The following is a 20,965-nucleotide window of genomic DNA, read 5'->3' on the forward strand; positions in this document are numbered from 1 at the left end:
GTATATGTCCGTTCAAGTGCAAGACGACGTGAAAGAGAGCTCAACACGGCTTTTTTGTCCGTATGTGTCCATCCATACAAAAAAACTCCTCACACTATTGAATTGAGTTTTCTTTCGTGTCTTCTTGCGTTTGAATATTTAAATTGGCAAGGCTTAAAAACACGTGCAAAGGATAAACTTTCGCGATTCAGCACTGGGCCGATCGGCCTCAGGCTGCTGAAATAAAAGAGGTAACTTTCCTCCACCTCGTCTATAAGCAAGGACTAAAATGAAACAATTTAATATGAATTAATATCGATTCTGGAATTAAAAAAATATATATTTTAAAAATCGTAAAAAAACAAAAACAAAAGCATGATAGGTGATTAGTTTTTATCCACAGCCCTACTGGCAGGTATAGAACATTCTGTGTGGAGACTCTCTCTTCTTACGAGTGGATGAGTCAAAATGTCTGGGGGAATGTGACTTTGCCACACAGCGTTGTGTCATTAGTGTGACCTGTCATGTTTTTTGCAGTTTGCTCATTAAAAGTGCCTGTCGCTTTCTCCAATGCCGGATCAGCTTAATCAGTGAATCTTTATGCAGGTTTTTTTTTTTTTTCACACTACTGAATAATTAGCACTAGGAAAGTTCTTAGAATGGGGAATGCTCATAAGCCTTTTCAAGTGTTTAGACCATAGACTGTAAAAAAATATGGACAAAGCGTCTGTGACGTCACCCATAGACTTTCTGAAGAAGGGGTTTGAAGCCGTTTATGGGGGGTATGGGCGGCGCCATCTTGGAAAATCTCGGGAAATCCTAACCCCGCCCACCTTCTGTCACAGTGTCTGGTTTATGTTCCTTGGGTCACCACTAGATGTCCTCCTTCCCCACGGTGTCCATCACACTCTTGAACTACATCCCCCATGATCCTTGTCTTTTCATTGCACTCAGCTGCCCCTTATCACTGATCATTGCACTCTGCCTGTTCCCTATTAGCATTGTTATTTCCCTGTGTATTTATACCCTGTCTGTTTTAGTATGTGTCACGGAGTCCTTGTAATTATCACGCCACTTCCGAGTTCTGTTTCTAGTCTGTTTTTTGCCCGTTGTATTGTTTCTGTTTGTTTTATTGCTACCCTGGTTATGACCTCTGCCTGGACTGGATTTCGAGTAACGGATTTCCCTCATTAAAGACACGTACTGCATTTGGATTTTCTCCTGTGTTTCCTTGTGTGGATCGTGACAGAAGGACTCCGTCACACACAAAGATCCAGCGGTATGTTTGCCAACTTCTCTGCCCCAGCCACCGAGCGGGAGAGGAGAGAGCGTTTTGAGGGAACCCGTCTGGTCATTTTTCGTGGAACCCGGGGAGGTCGCAGAGGAGTGGTTGGTCGAGAGGGAATCCAACACCACTCTCCACCGTGGCCCCCCTTCGACTCTGGGTTGGTGAGATCCAGCCCAGAGCCCCATCTGCCACTGATTGCGCCCAGCTCTGAACCAGCACATTGCCATCAGAAACAGAGGAAGAGAAGGAAGACCTCCTCCGTGACTGTTCCGGTGGTCCCAGTTCCAGTGGTCCCAGTTCCGGTGGTCCCAGTTCAAGTGATCCCGACTCCGGTGGTCCCAGTTCCGGTGGTCCTGAGTCCGGTGGTCCCGAGTCCGGTGGTCCCGAGTCCGGGGGTCCCGAGTCCGGTGGTCCCGAGTCTGGTGGTCCCGAAACGGAGGAGGAGAAGGAAGACTCCCTCCGTGGCTGTCCCGGTGGTCCCAGTGCCGGTGATCTCAGTGCCGGTGGTCCCAGTGCCGGTGGTCCCAAATCCAGTGGTCCCAAATCCAGTGGTCCCAGTTCAGGTGGTACCGAGTCCGGTGGTCCAGAGTTTGGTGGCTCATAACACTGAGACCATCCTGGAGGTGACTACCATCCCTGAAGCACCGCCCAGGCGTCTTGCTCTGCCCGCACCGCCCAGGCGTCTTGCTCTGCCCGCGCCGCCCAGGCTTCTTGCTCTGCCGGCCCCGCCCGAGCTGCTCGCACTGCCTGCGTCAACCCAGCGATCCATCACGTCTGCCCAGCCAGAGACTGTTCACGTCACGTCTGCCCAGCCAGAGACTGTTCACGTCACGTCTGCCCAGCCAGAGTCTGTTCCTGAGCCTGAGCCCTCAGTGACCGCGACACTGGCCATTATGGCCACAGCCGGGTGGTGTGTGTGGGCTACGCACACACTTGAGCCGGTGGTGTCTGTTCCTGAGCCGGTGAGGTCTGTTCCTGTTCCTGAGACGGTGGTGTCTGTTCCTGAGCCGTTGGTGCCAGTTCCTGAGCCGGAGCCGTTGGTGCCAGTTCCTGAGCCGGAGCCGTTGGTGCCAGTTCCTGAGCCGGAGCCGTTGGTGCCAGTTCCTGAGCCGGAGCCGTTGGTGCCAGTTCCTGAGCCGGAGCCGTTGGTGCCAGTTCCTGAGCCGGAGCCGTTGGTGCCAGTTCCTGAGCCGGAGCCGTTGGTGCCAGTTCCTGAGCCGGAGCCGTTGGTGCCAGTTCCTGAGCCGGAGCCGTTGGTGCCAGTTCCTGAGCCGGAGCCGTTGGTGCCAGTTCCTGAGCCGGAGCCGTTGGTGCCAGTTCCTGAGCCGGAGCCGTTGGTGCCAGTTCCTGAGCCGGAGCCGTTGGTGCCAGTTCCTGAGCCGGAGCCGTTGGTGCCAGTTCCTGAGCCGGAGCCGTTGGTGCCAGTTCCTGAGCCGGAGCCAGTGTCTGTTCCTGAGCCGGAGCCAGTGTCTGTTCCTGAGCCGGAGCCAGTGTCTGTTCCTGAGCCTGTTCCTGTGTCTGTTCCTGTGCCGTTGGTGTCTGTTCCTGAGCCCTCAGTGACCGCGACACTGGCCATTATGGCCACAGCCATGTGGTGTGTGTGGGCTACGCACACACTTGGGCCGGTGGTGTCTGTTCCTGAGCCGGTGGTGCCAGTTCCAGTGCCTGAGCCGGTGGTGCCAGAGCCGGTGGTGCCAGTTCCAGTGCCTGAGCCGGTGGTGCCAGTTCCAGTGCCTGAGCCGGTGGTGCCAGTTCCAGTGCCTGAGCCGGTGGTGCCAGTTCCAGTGCCTGAGCCGGTGGTGCCAGTTCCAGTGCCTGAGCCGGTGGTGCCAGTTCCAGTGCCTGAGCCGGTGGTGCCAGTTCCAGTGCCTGAGCCGGTGGTGCCAGTTCCAGTGCCTGAGCCGGTGGTGCCAGTTCCAGTGCCTGAGCCGGTGGTGCCAGTTCCAGTGCCTGCGCCGTGGCCGCCCGAGGGGTCTTCACCGCCGTGGCCGCCCGAGGGGTCTTCACCGCCGTGGCCGCCCGAGGGGTCTTCACCGCCGTGGCCGCCCGAGGGGTCTTCACCGCCGTGGCCGCCCGAGGGGTCTTCACCGCCCTGGCCGCCCGAGGGGTCTTCACCGCCCTGGCCGCCCGATGGACTGTTGTCTCCGCCCTGGCCGCCTGATGGACTGTTGTCTCCGCCCTGGCCGCCCGATGGACTGTTGTCTCCGCCCTGGCCGCCCGAGGGACTGTTGTCTCCACCCTGGCCGCCCGAGGGACTGTTGTCTCCGCCCTGGCCGCCCGAGGGACTGTTGTCTCCGCCCTGGCCGCCCGAGGGAAAGTCTCGGCCCTGGCCGCCCGAGGGACTGTTGTCTCCGCCCTGGCCGCCCGAGGGAAAGCCGCCGGGTGGACTGTTTGCTTCGCCCTGTTCCCCTGATGTATTGTCTGTGTCACCCTGGCCCCCTTTGAGTCTGTTACCCCCTGTTTCTGTTTCCCTTCATGGACCTGGCCCCCCGTCCCTCCCCCTGATCCTCCACCGTGCCACCTCCCTCCTGAACTCTTGTTTTGTTCCGTGTCCTGTCTTGGAGTGTCTGGGAGCCACTCCGTAGAGGGGGGGTTATGTCACAGTGTCTGGTTTATGTTCCTTGGGTCACCACTAGATGTCCTCCTTCCCCACGGTGTCCATCACACTCTTGAACTACATCCCCCATGATCCTTGTCTTTTCATTGCACTCAGCTGCCCCTTATCACTGATCATTGCACTCTGCCTGTTCCCTATTAGCATTGTTATTTCCCTGTGTATTTATACCCTGTCTGTTTTAGTATGTGTCACGGAGTCCTTGTAATTATCACGCCACTTCCGAGTTCTGTTTCTAGTCTGTTTTTTGCCCGTTGTATTGTTTCTGTTTATGTTTTATTGCTACTCCGGTTATCTCTGTATGTATATTTTAGGCAACAATAAAACGAAATATGTTATAAAACACCACACTGCCTCTTTTCGTTTTAATTTAAAGAAATCTTAAACATTATAGCCACACAAATGTGGTTCAGGCAACGCGTATTGATTATATTCACTGCATATAACATAAGCCTATTTATAACAAAACGAAATATAAAACACAACCCTGCCTCTTTTCGATTTATATAATATAAAAATATTAAACATTTTAATATGGTCCAGGCAATATGTGCATTTGTACTAAACAACAGATGTTGCAGTAAACAACATTACAGACCATCTTCGTTGTATTAAAATTTAAAATGACAACACTCAACCCAGTCTCTTTTTGTTGAATTTCAGTTTTATCAATATTAGCCATTATAAAAGTATAAGTAAAAGGTACAAGAAGCTATACAAATAAAGCAAACAATTCAGTCAAACATACAAAGTCAGCGCTCTAGTCTAACCATACATCGGTAAAGTTAAATAGCTTATAAAGTTATGAAACTTCCCCTCAGCCAAAACGATTGGCCAGGGAACAAATTATAGATTCACAAGATCAAAAATCGCCCGTTAGATATACACAAGACGAATTATATCTCATGTTTAACCACTACAGAGACGCCAGAGTCAGCGGCAAACGTCAGAACGACTAGCCAAGGAAAGGCTGTTCCAGGCGGGGTACATGAGCGCCGAGCGCCCAGTCATCGCTGGATCTCACAACCTGGATCAAATTTTCATAAATCTTTATAAATAAACCACAGATTTGAGCTTTAAACAACTACATTCTCACCTGAAAAACTCTTAAAACTACATTTCATGAAACAGAAACAGTAGTATTATATTTCAACTGTATATTAAAAAATGGCGCTTCTTATGTTGTCATTCTCCTTGGCGCAGCCTATGCTCGTTATCAGCTGTCAATCAAGCTGTCAATCAAAGTTAACCACGCCCTTATTTGTCATACATTTTATATCAAAATACGATCTAAACTAACGAGTTAGAAAAAATTCACCCACCTCACAGTTGTCAGGCACTCGGAACCTATCGAAAAATATAATAAAAGTCCATGGGACCAACCTGTAAAAACATGAATTTATGCTGTGAAAACGGACATTTTAACATGGGGTCTATGGAGATTTGCTCCCTTTTGGGACCTCCCTCTAGCGGATTGTCAATGTATTGCAGTTTTTCGCACTTCCGGGTAGGCTTCATTTTTCAGATTAGAATGTTGCCCCTTGGTTTAGACATAACACTTTTTAGACAAGGAGACAGAGATTACAGTTAAAGTCTGGTCGCATGCAGACCAGTTTGGGGGTTGGGGTGATAATGGGCTAGATTTAGGAATGGAAGAAAGTTCTTCATATGCAAATGTTCATTGGCAACACTTGGATATCCTGAAACAAGTAATAAAAACTCGGTGAGTGTTTTAGCGCAATTTTCTCACCTCTTGGGATCACAACACTAAGAGATAGTAAATCTTTTCCTGGATTTTTTTTGTGCGTTCCCGAGATTAGACCTTCCTTAACATAATGCCGAAAACCCGAAGTCTCTAGGTGGTCTGGTTGAGGAGTAGATAGAAGTGCAAGATTGCAGATTGGTGTGCACAGATGCACAGAACAGAAATCATGAGTTAACAATCGCAATTTGTCCGGTGGAAAATTGCGCTAAAAAGGTTTAATAATCAGAATTTGTATACTGAAACTCTTACTCTGAAGCTGCTGTTGCTTTTATTCTATGCGAAAATAGCTGGCTTATCTGACTGTTTTGTAATTACAATATTGATCAGAGTCCACAAGAAGGAGGAGAGTCTCTTGACACTAATGCTCCTGTTCTGGAGAGAAGGAAAAAGAGAGAGAGAATGGCAAGTGTGTATTAGGTGTAGATGGGGCACATAAAGAGTTTTTAGCAAAACTCCTGAAGGTTAATGGATAAAATCATTATCTGATTAATTTCATATAATTAGCCACAATTTATAAGCAGAATATGTATTATGGACTAAATGAGAGTGTCTGATGGCTGGTAAAAAGAAAGCTTATTATAAAAGCATTTTTTTTCAGTTTTGGGTTTATGAAAATGGAAAAAAAGAGAGTAGACAGTATATAAAATATATACATATATTATGGTACAAATGTTTGCTTAAAACAAGCAAAAAAAAAAAAAAAAAAAAACTTGTAAAATAAAAAGTAGCCCCCAAAACACAAAAATTGGAAAATTGGGACCTGGATCAAGGGGTTGATTGATATAGTTTCAGACACTAAGTAATGTAAGTTGCAGAAACATATTCTTTATCTGCTATTCATTAAACAGTGTTTGAGTCATTTGTTTACATCATAGAAAAGTGAGAGAGGTAAAGAGAGAGATGGAAGAAATCAATAAAGTAATTTCAAAGTTTCAAGGAAGTTCATAACTTGCAAGACTTGCGAGCAGCCGAAACAATGGCCATTTCTGTTAATTGGTTCTCTATATGTCAAACAACCACAATTAGGACTGACACGTGCATTAGGACTTTTGTCAACTAATGTCAACTACTAAGGGTATAATTGTTGACCTGGTTGAGTCTGAATGTTTGAGTTACTTTGTTTCACATCTATATCTTATCCTTGCTGTTTGTGGCTTTTCTTTTTAAAGGATGAAAGGATCACTCAGACTGTCAAACAACTGTAAGTGAGTTAATTGTAACAAAATAGTACTTGTATTCAGGATTATAACTGCATTTTTTGGTATTTTTCCCCCCTTTAGTCTCTGCAAAGTATGTCATAGTTTATGAAAGTACATTTCATTTCATTTAGCTCTCAAGGACACACAATAAACATGCTGTTCACAATATGATGTGTAGGGAAAAGGTTATGTAGGTCGGGAAAAATAAACAAATTTTGAATATTAAGTTAATAATGCACATATTTGTATTTATGCAGAAAATATACACTAAAATACAAGTATTGCCACTACACATGCTGTGCTGTTTATGCTAAGGCTATATCGGTATAAATGCAATGATACAATGTCCTACCTGCCTGTCAATGTATGTATTTTCAAACCTCTACGCACCCTGCTCGCGCAGACATCACACGTCACCAGCGTGTTTCATGCTATGAGTTGCAACTGAAACAGCAGCCGCCTTTTACAGTTCCTCCTGAACCAAAACAACAAGCTTATGCTGCGTTCACGCTATAACTAACGTAATTAAGAGATGGAAACCTGTGACGTTATACTCGGAATGGTTTGTGACTTGATGCGTTTCAGTGGCAACACTATCAATGCTGAAATGAATCTGCAGCAGTCAGGTGGTACAGGTCAGTGCTATTTAAGTGGTTTACATTTATTTTTATTGTAATGTTATGGTAATGTGCTTTGAGATATGAGGTAGTTTTAACGCCGTCTCTTGTGACGCGTTTATGTGTTTTGATGGAGGCGTGGCTTTGGAGACACTCTGAAGGGAGGGTGGGATCTCATGCTTTCAAGGCTAACTTGCTATTGCTAGCCTCTTCAAAAATTGCCTACCCTTTCAGACCAAAAGTTTGGGCAACTCTGGAAAATACTACAGGAGAAGCTAAATTTTTAATGCCAATAGTATTGTTTGATGTCGAGGTCAGAAAAGACAGACTGCTCTAGGGATGAATCTGTTCTTATTTTTTATTCTTTTTTGGTTTTAAACTGTGAATCACTGTTTGGAGAGTAGTACTTTGAAGAGTTGATGAGCAGGACGTGTGGAATCAATGACAAAGTATGTTTCTAAGCCTTTCTAGACCTTGACCCACAGAGTCCCAGAGGGAGCAGCAGAGAGATCGCTGAACACGACAAATGAAGCCCTGAGGCGGATTGAATTTATTCAAAAGCTGTAGGAAGTACAACATCTGGCGACTCTTTTAAAAAAAAAAAAATCCTGTCACTGATGTTAAAGGAAGTCAGCAAGTATGTCCACGTCATTTCTTGTCATCTCAAGCCACTTCTCGTCCTGTCTGTGGACTCGTTGCAATGAGTCGTGGGATATGAAAACGACAGTGTAGAAAGATTTGAGGAAGAAAAGGTCTTTAGAACTCTAGTACTATGGGTCAGTGTGTCTGATGTGTCAGTGTGTCTGATTTCACGGCCTATTTGCCCTGTTATCAAATTGCACAAGGTCCAGTAGGGAGTCAATTATGGTTCGAGTTGGTTAGCACAAGTCGCTCAAATGTTTTCATGACCCCAAGAGTCAAGGAGAGTTTGTAGTCATATCAAGTTTTAGTATATTTTGGACTCTTTTTGGTGGCTGAAACAGGCTGGAATAGAAGCCCTGGACTTTTGAATTGTCACTGAAAACTGTTGTGAGCTGGTCAGCACAGAGCTTCAGGGAGGAATGGAGGGACATTGTCTGCACTGGTTGTGTTTTTGGTTATCTGTCCCCTAAAGAAACTCTCTCATTGATCATTAGTGAGGATTGGGATGGGTAGGACTGTTATAATCGTAGGAGGATACTCGTGTTTGATTGTTGTGGGCGGTATAATGTTGGAGGAGGCTGGTCTGACTTTCCATTCTGCCCTTGTTAGGGCAATTGGATGGTAAAGGTTGTATGTCAATTGGAGAGAAATCTCATCTTTTTGCAGTTGGAACAATCCCACAGGCATTTCCATATGACGATGGGTCATTGGCTGAAAACTTCATCCAGCTTTTTGCAGAGTAACCCTGCTTTGGCAGCTCTGACTTCACTCACTAGTTTGTACTTGGCTGCCTTGTAGAGGTTTTGATGCCCACTTCTCTAGGCCTCCTTTTTTGCCAGCAAAGCTGTTCCATTGTAAATCAAGGCTTGTTGTGTACAGCATGGGAAAAAGCCAATCAGCTACAGCACATTGTTTAGAGCTGTCTCACGCAGACAGGTCTCGATAAAACAAAGGGCAATTGAAAAGTCCCTATTTATGTTTGAAAGGCATAAGAGCACTAGTGATCCTGCTTTATTACCCCTACTGCTTAATCCAAAGACCAGCAATAACTGCTGCAGGAATAGTTCAAGATACCTAATAAATCTCATTGTAAGGAAAATGCAGCAATCTGTTGGTACCCTGTTCCTGGTTTTACAAAAGATCTTTTTTGAAAAGTTATTAGATGTTTATCTATTTGTCTGTCTGTCAATTCCTGATGGATAAAGCTGTTTCGCAATATGGAAGAAAACACTTCCCTTTTATGCCAACTGTAAAAGGACAACTTTGTATCTTACCTGAAAGTTTCATATTAGTACTATAGAGTAGTAATATGTATAGTTAAGGTACTACTGTGCAACTTTTAGGGGTAAATAAGGTGCGAAGATGTTCCTTTTGAGGGTCCTGTAGTCCCAATGACAAGCTTTTGAACCCCTTTTTCTGATCAATCCGTCTATTTCTCTATCAGTCTCTCTATCTGAGTATCTTTCTTTCTATCTAGGCCTAAATAAACTTTCCAACCTAAAGGCCTTTTAAACTTCTTCAACCTTTCAAACAAGGCTTTGTGGAAGCAACATTCAAAATTTGTCTCGACAAACTTTTCTTTTCTTGTTACTAGAGTTTTAACCTGAGCAAAGGAACACAGCATGTGTTTCACATCTACTGCAGTAGATGTGAAAGATATTAATAAAAATGGTGTTATTTCAGCCAGCGCATATACCTGTATTTTCTTCCTATTTTCGGTCGAAGTCCAAAGTAATCGATTGTCGAGTTCACACGCATAGGTTTAGTCACCTATGATCTCGCGTGTGAACTCGACAATCGATTACTATGGACTTCGACCGAAAATAGGAAGAAAATACAGGTATATGCGCTGGCTGAAATAACACCATTTTTATTAATATCTTTCACATCTACTGCAGTCAGATTCACCCGTGATCACTCCGAAGGAATCACTCACATTAGCTGTGCACTTGTAATGACACATCAAGGATGTTAAGAGGCTAAAAGCAGGTTTAAAACTTGCCCCATTGAAGTCAACAGGGTGCAAATTTTAAAAAGAGGATAACATGGTGTAGGCAACTCCGATTTTTGTCATTGTTCTCTGTATTGACAGCACTCCAAATTTAAAAAAAAATGAGCTCAATGTTAAAATTGACCGGAGTTCTCCTTTAAAGGCACAGCAGCTAAATATTTGCTGTTTAATTCTAAGTGCTAGAGAGAGGGCTAAAACTAAAATATGACCTTTTTAGGCACAAATAACTGCACTAAATTTATAAGTGGAACAAAAATGTGCTATATGACCCCTTAAGGCTGCAGTGTGTAACTTTAAATAGAAAGAATACATTTCTGAGAGAAACGTGCTAGTTAAAAACCTTTTGGTGGTAGTGTCTGGGCGGAAACACCTCAAACAGCAAGCAGCCAGAAATGTGTATGTACTTTATTCTCTCTTCCCTCTCCATTGTATTCTATCATTTTTCCTCTCTATCAATAATCGCCGTTTTGACCTTTTCAGTCCATCACTTGTCTATAACCTTATTAGCAACCTTCGTGGACCTTTATTTGAGAGAATGTGCTAAAAAGGGGGAACTAATCAGATCTTGGAGCTGACAGTGGCCCGGCAGCAATCAAGCGTAATGGAACAAGCCTGTGAATCAATAACACTAGCAGTGATCGTGGACTGACAAAGGTTGTTTAGTAGTAGGTTTGTGCTAATTGAAATCAATGGGTAATCTGATGACAGTTCTTCGCCTTGGTCTCATGGATGATTCAAACGATAGGTAAAGAACATTGAAATGGGTGCGCAAACTGATTGGCTGTATCTCTTTTTTGCTGATTCACAATTTAGAAAGCTAATCCGTTCGATGGGAGTTAAATAACTTGGATCAATAGCAGTGGTCCTTTGGATTTAATGGTGATTTCTGTACATCCATGAAGGTTTGTCAATATACTGTTAAACACCTTATCTGACAACATGACTCTTCACTAGTGAGGAATTTAGTGAGAGGGCACATGTCTGTGACTAAGTGAGTTAGGTTCTTAAATCTAAAGGCTGATTTAGTTTGTTTCTCCCCATCAATTTCACATTAATCTTTATGTATGATTCCTATGAGTCATCCAATTAAGTACTCTTGAAAACATGACGCATATTCTGACTATCACATAGTGTTTTTTAACAATGGCTATTATTCTTTGAAATCTATTAATAAGTGGTGCTCACTAAGTCAATCAATATTGTTTAACCTATTAATTCTCATATTTAGAGACTGAGTCATATTCAGTGGCTGCATTTACACTGCAAGTCTTAATGCAGAGATCTGATCTTTTGGCCATATCTGATTATTATTATTTTTTTGTCCTGTCTGTTTACATTTATTTTAGACATGAGGGCAATTCCACGCAAAACTGTCACATCCATAACGCCAACTAAATACCATGGCATTGTGTTGGTGTTATGGATGTGACAGTTTTGCGCGGAATTGCCCATGACTGGTATCCGATGTCTGTGTTTAATCCCCGCCCAAAATGATTATGTTGGTGAACACTTTACTAAGAAATTGCGTATTTACTCTACTCTGCCCACTGACATCTGGCCAAAATTACGGAAGACAGTGGCAATAGTGTAGGGGTAAGGCGTGTGGCAGAAAGTTTAGACGCTCTCCCGCCTTTTTCCGAACTCGCTCTACTCCCTTTTCCCATCACATATCAGATCTGCATTATTTTCAATAAAAATTAAGAAAATAATCGAAAAGTTGACATAAAGTGTCTAACGTGTGGTTGATAAGTGTTTAGGGGTAGGTGTAGGGAGGGCTTTATTGTCCCAAATTTTATGAAATTATTGCATACCGTTTATGTACAAACAACACTGGAGGCAAATAGTATCTGCCACTATTTGTAGCCTATAAAAAGCATCTAACAACTATTTACACTTATTGCAAAGAAAATAATGCTATTTTTACATAGTGTAAATAAAATCTTTGGCTATTTTTGCACAGTGGAAATAGCAGCTATCGATACGAAAATATGCTATTTTCACTTAGTGGAAATCGAATCTAGTTGCTGTTTACACTTAGTGTTTTGAAATGACGTGAGGCGAGGGTGAGTAGGCTAAATGATGATAAAATTAAAAATTTGGGATGTTATATGCCTTTAACAAAAGTAAACATTTGAAATCTCATACGCCGGCTATAGATTCAAATAATACGGTGCTGCACACGTCACATTGAGGAAATCTTCTCCTCTGGTTCACTCTGTCCTGTTGGCTGTTGTCCCTCCCTATGTCATTTTCATCAAAAGTTTAAAGATGTGTCAGACGGGAATAAAATGACAAAGCAAGGTCAACAAGCGACATATTAAAGATTCCGTTAAAGCAGATTCCCTCTCAGCGCTCCGAGTGAGTTCTCTAAGCTCAGAGTCTCCGCTGGGAGACGTCTCTGAAGTGTCTACAGTCAAGGGGGCTATTAGTGAGATTATGTGGAGTGCAGTGTTTGATTTAATTAATCTGTTGGGAGAAATACCCGTGCAGATTTACTTACATCTGTTTTCCTAACGTTACTTTGACGATTCCCCACGCATCCCTAATTAAACGCATAAACATTAATGCAGACGTGGTCGCCAGTATCCCGCTGATAAGATGAAAACGGCTATGAGATGTCTTTGATCTATGTTTTGTTTCGTTATGGGCCCGCACATATTAACAAAGCCTGTGCGTTTCTCAGCCTTGGTGGTGGAGAATCAAGTTAAAAGGCAGCTGTCAGTGATTCGGTGAGTTTTGCGAAAGTGACATTTGGCCTGGCAGAAAGGTCCTTGAAATGCAAAGCAGGGTGATTAGAAAAGAGAAACCAGTATTTTTTATCAAAGCGCAAGCTGGTCCTGCCATTTGGCTCATTTGGAATCCGGGCATCGCTGCTGTATTTGTCCAGTGCTTTGATACATGCGTCTGCACACTTTCTTATCCCTCGGCTTAAGTCTTCAATTGCCATGGACAAGGACACTGTGACAATTTAAGGCCGGATCTCTGTCCTCACGCCTTGCGTATTCATCCTGACCTATTCCAGCTCATCTGTAGGCTTTAAGTTCTCAGACTCAATTAATCAAGCTGTGAGATTTGATTGAATGGGTCCAATGAAAAGTGTGATTTTATGGATGGGGAAAAAAAAAAAAACACCTTACAACTAAACAATTTGAGGAACATTGGATAATATAGCTTTTATGAAAAGTGCAAAAGTGCTCTACTGCATCGAGTGTATGTTTGAGATCTCTATATTTATCCAATTGATTTCTACCCACTAAATAGAAATTTCATAATATCTTAGTATCAATTTAAAAGAAAAACATTAAGCTATATTAGGGAGTGGAAATGGCTAATAAGCCAGTAAATGCTCCTCTGCTGCAACCTACTGGTTACAGTGGTAATTTATTTGTTTATTTATTGGAACTAAAAGTGTTTGTTTGCTACGTCTTAGTTCTCCTACGTCTTGAAACTTTTATTTTTTACAAATGGGGACAATCTTTGATAGATGAACTATCAATCAATTTTGGTCATCACATTAAAAATAACATTTAAACTGGAAAAAACATTTAGAGCTTGGAAGCTCTTGTCTTTGACACTGCCAAATGCTTGTACGAACTCTCATATGAATAATGTAAAAACATTTGACTATTTCTGCCATGATACCATGGTTACAGTTAGTGTTACATTATGATAAACAACAATAAATGTCAACATTTAATAATAATTGCTATGAACAATAAATTTCCCAGGAAAAAGTTCATCGCTGTGGGATGTTGTTGATGCATCCTATCAACAAAGTAATGTTTTGTATGTTATTATTGAATACAGTCACGGGTGTGAGTCTACATTTGTATGTTTTCTACAGTTTTGAGCGTGGCTTAAATTTTACCATCCGAAGAATTGGAAACTGTCTGGTTTATTACATAAAAAAAGTGTTTTGAAGGTTCTTTGATAGCTATAGCTACATCTCTCAATAATATCCCAAGTATCCTTGGAAAGTTATTTGCTGTGTAAATGATAGTGTACCGTAGTCACAGAGGGCACGTCTCCACTGAGAACAGAACAGCTGGAGTCTGCTGCCTCACTGAGTTGTCTGCCTGACTTCCATTTTGAGGGTCACATGAATCTTGCTTTGGGTTATGCTGATATTAATGCAGAGCGAAGCTTTGGACTTTATGTAGGTTGTGTAACCTTGAGGATGATAATATGTTTTTTATTTCAAAAAACATTCTTAAGCTCCATTTGCTGGTTTACTTAGATTGTGGAATCGTCTTTTTTAAAGAAAAAAGTAGAAACCCAGCAAAAAGAAAACCAGTGAATGAAATAACCCATTGTACCTCTGTATTTAGACATATTTTTGAAAGAAGCTTGATATTTGACGAGAAAACGTTTTGAGGCACAAGTTATTAGATTCTGATTAAGATTACAATTTTTTTTTAATAACATGCACTGATGAATCATGCACAAAGTTCCAATGACAATGTGAATTTTAGTTTTTTCTCTCCCTCTTATTTATCTTTTGGTTATTATTTAAAAAAAAACAATGTCTTTGTCTGTAGTAATGTCTATTATCAAAGGTATTTTGTCATATTATCATCTAAATTTCTGATTTGACTTCATTTCAGCAGTCACCCCCAGCGGAAATCTGTTCAACTGAGCTCAACTGAACTAGCCTGACTACGTCAGACTTCGTACTTCCGCTCAATTTCATTTCGCTTCTGTACTCAGTCTGATACAGCGTCATAGCTTTCCGTTTTCCTCCGGCCTGAAAACAGCCGGGCCAATCAACGAACAGAGGGCGGGCTGAGAGCCGTGACGTAGACGCTGATTGTACCGTGGATGCGTAGATTTACTTCACATAATCTGCAAAAGTCGTTCACAGCCATGTTCACTCCGGTATTTCGCTCGATGGTTTTTGTTTTCGCATCATACATGTGTTTACAGTGGAAGTTAGATGCGGCTGAGCCTGCGCATAACACACGCCATAACCAAACGTTATGTGATTGGCTTACGGGTAACCAATGATTTTAAACTTCAGACAAGTGACCCCCCGCGAGAGAGAAAACACTTCTCTATTATGCCATTCCAGACTCTGTCTACGAAGCGAAGTAGCAGAGTTTGGTATTACCAGGCTACAACTGAACACAATTTTAGTGCAAAATGTATTTATTTATAAAGAACGCATTATTAAGCTGATGATTCTTTTTGTATCAGACTTTGTTGCACTATAGCCTATTCCAGTTCATACGAATGTGGTCATGTGATTTATTCTGTTTTTGATCAGTTTACTACTTGTACTTCAATAGAGACTGTTGATTAAAACAGTTGTATTTAGGGATGCACCAAAATTTAGGTCGGAAAAGCGAATGACTTGTGTTCCTAAATGGAATGCAATTCATTTTAAAATATTTTGTATGGTGGAGAAAATGCTGTATTACTGTTACCACAAATAAAGCTCTTTCAGATTATGCTATGTTAGCCACTTGACAAAATAGAAACATTACTCGCAAATCAAGAAAACAAGATTCAAACAATAAGACTAACCATGTTGAACTTTATAACAATGATTATAACACAAGTGTTTAATATTAGAGATTTTCGTTTTTGTGATTTTTCTGTCCCATCTTTCAAAGAGTCCATGATTTGTTCCAGTCTGAAGCCGGATGAACCTGCAGATGGCCATGGAACCGAACTGACACATTGTTGAGTGATGTCAGGCAGAGATAAGTAGTGTGAGATTTGCAACGTCGTGGCATGCCGACTCATGTTTCAGCAGCTGAGGCGCCGTTACGTTGTAACCCATTGGCGGAGAGGCAAGCTACAAGTCGGCCCTTTCACAAAAGAAAATGACACACAGCCATCCCTCAAAAAAGCGTTTTTCCACATTGTTTTCCTCTATCACCTCCATTTCAGAGAGTATTACAATTACCAAACCCCCATCAGCAACCCAAAAATGATTCAGACAGCAAGGAAAAACCAGAGCCATGGCAGGCTTGATTCTAGCTTGGAAAACAGCAGGCCTTAAATTGGGTGGCAATGACACTGCCCTGGGTGTAAAAATCTGTCGCGCACAGCCTTTCCCTGACGCTGCTTTCCTGGCAGTCTGGACACGATGGTCCTCGTTGAGAACATTAGATGATTCTGCTGAACCTCAGCCGGCTATATAGTTTCATTAGATCCATGCGTGAAAAGGGAAGTCTGCAATACATTCATGCAGCTAGACAAACACTTAATTTTGCTTGCATAAATCATGCGATGCAAGTATGAGACTGTGTTTGTATCTGAGTGCTGTGGTTACAAGCATCATATAGCAGATTTTAAAAGCATAATAAACTATGCATGCCTCCCGGTGGCATTAGATTAGGCGTGTTTATATTCGCAATAGCCAGCAAACAAATCTGATGATGAACCTAACATCTAATATACACTGTAAAAACTAAAGGAGCCTCAAATATCCTGTCGGATACTCAAGGAACTTAAAAATGTAATTTAAGTGCCTCAAAGCTCTTTCTCCTATAGTAGGGTTACTGGAGGAGCATTGACAATATTTGAGGTTCTTGCTGGAACTTATGGGATCCTTTAAGCACTTTGTATTTAGTTCAGAGGTTCTGGAGTCACCTTTTCATTACCATGAGACCTCGAAGTGCTTTGGGGGAAAATACAGGAACTTGAATGTGATAAAAGGGTTATTGGAAGATCTTTTAACATTTAAGTGGTTCCTGGAGGATCTCTTATGTTAAAGCCAGCATCTGGAGGAACCCAGTGGTTCAGTGAGGCCAGAATGATATTATTATTATCCAATTATTACTTAAGTTTGATTCAGTATACATACCCAGGTGAAAAATACGTAGGCTACTATTAAAAATGTACTTCAGTGTGTTTTTAGTAGGCCTTCAATACAAATATAACCTACTTTAATGCATTTTAATACATTTAACAGTAGCCTACGTCTTTTTCACCTGGGTAGCTTACATTTATTTAGTAGCTATAGGCCTGTTTTATTGATTAATTTAAACCTTAAACAACAACACTAAATAATAATAATATTAATAATAAAAATTCATTAATTATTGTTGAATAAATAATAGTAATAAAATAATATTTTTTACTTCTTCATAAATGATTATTTGAAGAAGAAGAACCAGGAGGATAAAGGTTTTATTCAGTCACGAAACTGCTGCTATTCCTCTGCTGTCGTCGCTTCAGTGATGCTCGCGCGCAACAAAGCTCAGCTGAACGACGTCATCGACTTTGAAAGTAACGGCTCTCCTCATCAAAGCTTCCGCTGTTTGTTCGGCTCTCCGTTACAAGGTTTGTAAACTCGCCAAAGAAATATAAATACTCACTATATATTCAAACACACATATATATAAACTAAATGTATTATACATTACTACGTTTTTACAGTGTTTACCACTCGTTTATTGTACAGTATCTGGTATGAAGGTTTTAGCCGCGATGCTAACTACGTTGATCTAATGAACAAATGGAAACTATTTATTTATTGTCTTAGATTGATTTAAATTTAGTCATTCAATTCAACATATTCTGTACAACTGTGTCTTCAAATTGCTGATATACAGCCTAACTAATTTAGCTGATTCCTGCTGTCATCATTGGCGTTTGTTATGAATAACAAAAGCAGGTTAATATAGTTTGGTCTGTTTTTGTTTAGCCTAACTTTACTTAATACAGGTGCCCTCATTCTCTCACATACCATTTTGAATCCATTTAGTGGTCAATAAATATTATGTTGTGAATAACCAGCTTTGTTATTTTGTTTCCCCAGAACAACCAGTACAATGTTTCAGTGGCAACATTGAATTACAGTAAGTACCTGCACCACATGCAAGTACTTTATTACTATGAACTCTGTGTGCAATTGTATTGTTTGACTGTGTACTTGTTTTTTAATCAGTTATTCTCTGAAAATCTCAAATCTCATTCATGTTACATCATGTAATATCACAGGTTTGGAGCCAATAATGCTATGCATGTTTTATAGGCTATACCTTAATCATATGGATTTGAATATAAGACATTTGAACCCTGAATTATAACTTCAAGTTTGGTCTTTTTCGGCAAAAAAGGGAAAAAGCTATTAAATGGCTTCATAAGACTTACAACACAAATTATAACACATGAGTTGTGAATTCATTGATTATTTTTAGGATATTTTCTGGGACATTTTTGGAGCTTAACCATTTTTACATAAATTGTTGCATTGAATTAAACTAGACAAGTGTGCATAAGAATGGTTACATGAATGATTTACACAATTTTTTTCTGCTTGTGTTTCATGCAGTGAAAGCGAATGGTGACAGGGGTTGCATTATGCCTGAGATCTGCTTTTGGGTTCCACAGACAGAAAGTCAAACAGGTTTGGAACGTCACTAGGCTGAGGAAATTATTTAAATTTCACAACTATCACTTTAATAACCTTACTAATAGTACATTTTGTACTTTGCAGGGACCTCGGTAAGCTGAAATACAAGTTTGAAGTTTGAACAAGAATAAAAATCCTCCTGTAGACCTGAAAATCATTGAAGTGCCTGGACCATCCACCAGAAAAGAAGAAAAACAAACAAAAAAAGAAGCTGATGCACCTTTTCACTTTTCTAACTCGTTAAGTACCTCACATGTCCCTTGTGAAGATTTTATAATTGATTGCATTTTATGTTGCAGTGAGTAAATGTGCGTCACATTTGTGAATTTCGTGAAATTACACTGGCAAAAAGGTCCATTGACCATTGTCAGCAGTGTAGCAATGTAATGTATGAACCACCACTCAAAATTGCTGATCGTGTGGATTCTTATTGAAATGACTGAATTCACCAGTGAACATTCACAGAACAACAGATAATTTTACTGCACCTTAACTCTGTTAAAATGGAAAATGTTTTCTGCTTGTTGTAAGGAATACTGTTTCCGGGTCGAAGCCTCTACTTCTACTTACTTTATCTTGTTTCTAGATATTGAGAATACTCAACAACCATTTATGAGCACTGTTGATTCAAGTCACACATTTAAGCTTTTCAAAAACCATAGTGTACATTACAGTCTCCAGTCTCACGGCATCCCAGACTTCAACATTTTATGATTCAAAATAGCTGAATAGCTAAACCATCTGAGATTTCGGAATAGAGATAAAGGTTAGGATCATAATTTTCAGGAATATTACAGAACAATGAGTGCATATTAGCACTGTTGTTGTTTTTTTGGCATCTGAGAGAGCTTTTGGACTTGGAAACAGTGATGTCAGACTAACCATCGGACTGAAACACAAATGTTTTAAAGTTAAGTGAAGATGGACATTTTTAATTAGTCAATTTTAATTTTTTACATTGATTTATTACATGGAACATGTGTTTTCTATGCATTTTGTTGAGATGTCTTTTCTTGTGTAGCCTATTGTATACACATGGTTGATTATTCATGTTACTTATGTATTATGCAATTTTTTGTCTGTGTATTCATTGATATTAATCTATTACTTGCTTTTTTCGCCAAGTGCATTGAAGTGTATGTATAAAAATGGATCTAAAATATGTAATAAACAATTCTTATTTTGTATTTGGTTCAGTTTGTTTATTATAATAGAAGTTTATGGTAACCGTAGTAACAACATGAAATTAATTTAATACAAATAAAATAAAAATAGAAATTTGGTTCCTGGAGGCACCCAAAGTGGTTCCACACAGTGCTTCATATAAGAGTTCCTCAGGAAACCTGTGTGGTTCCTCAGAGAACCGCCCCTTTTTAAAGGGTGCCTAGAGGATCTACAGACGGTTCCGCCGGTGTGGCGAAGTGAAGAACCCCAAAAGGTTCCTCCAGGCACCTTTAATTTTTACAGTGTACAATGGATATATGATCTCTCTCTCTCTCTCTCTCTCTCTCTCTCTCTCTCTCTCTCTCTCTCTCTCTCTTTAATCCCACGAATTTAGTAAATTTCGAAAATGTATATCAACTGGACTTTACGTCATAATTTTATGCAATGGGTATTCTGTTCTTTTGGTTCATAACAGCAACACATGCTTGGTTTATTTATTTTTATAAACCAGACTGCCTGCTGCTTTTCCTTGTGCATTTTTCATCTGTACTATAAACTGAATTTCTAAGTTTGTTGTAAACTGGGTTTACAGCAAAACAAGCTCGCAAAGAGATTACAACCATTGCGCCTTCCTCCCTTTTGTGTAAACAGAAATTCTACAAAAGAGTCTCAGTTCCTCTTGGCATAGCTTAGACTAGTCCATTCTGTTTCTATTCACATCTCCTATTCATCACCGGATAGATAAGACCAGGCAGATAGGGCCTGTTCACAATATCAACGCTGACTGTGTATAAATAATGCAAACATTTTCAACAAACTATATTCTCACTAGGCGTAGGAGCACAGCTACTTGGGCGGAGTGGCTACTTTGTTTACGGAACCATCAACAGGGCGTCTCGTGTGCTGCGCTAATCACTCCGCCCAAGTAGCCACTCCGCCCAAGTAGCTGTGCTCCTACGCCTAGTGAGAATATAGTTCCCAGTATTTATACGATTAAAAATGGTCTCATATAGCCTTGTTATTTGTACACGCTGTGACTATACAGATCACAACATGTAAATAGGAAAATGTTTGCATTATTTTGTCACTTATTGGGATTAGTATGCTACCTTATCCATTTACATCCAGTCTTTGTGCTAAGCTAGGCTAGCGGTGGGTGCGTCAAATAACACTTACAGAACGCACAGAAATGAAAAAGGTATGTATGGACTTATCTAACTCTGGGGGATACTGTGAATAAGCTAAAGTCCCAAAAAGTCGGAGTGTTCCTTTAAGTTGCAGGGTTGCCTCCAAAAATTGGCTGTTCTTGGAAAGAAGTTGT

At 41.1% G+C, this 20,965-nt stretch overlaps 1 long non-coding RNA gene across 1 annotated transcript; it reads left to right on the forward strand.

Annotated features, from left to right (window-relative positions):
* Positions 1-17,335: 17,335 nt before the first annotated feature.
* Positions 17,336-19,665, forward strand: LOC308687838. Its single transcript, XR_014029807.1, has 4 exons — positions 17,336-17,405; positions 17,884-17,923; positions 18,400-18,474; positions 18,565-19,665. It is a non-coding gene; the product is annotated as an uncharacterized lncRNA (long non-coding RNA).
* Positions 19,666-20,965: the final 1,300 nt, after the last annotated feature.

This window comes from Scardinius erythrophthalmus (assembly GCF_964197995.2).
Source record: "Scardinius erythrophthalmus genome assembly, chromosome: 3".
In the NCBI taxonomy this organism is placed as follows: Eukaryota; Metazoa; Chordata; class Actinopteri; order Cypriniformes; family Leuciscidae; genus Scardinius; species Scardinius erythrophthalmus.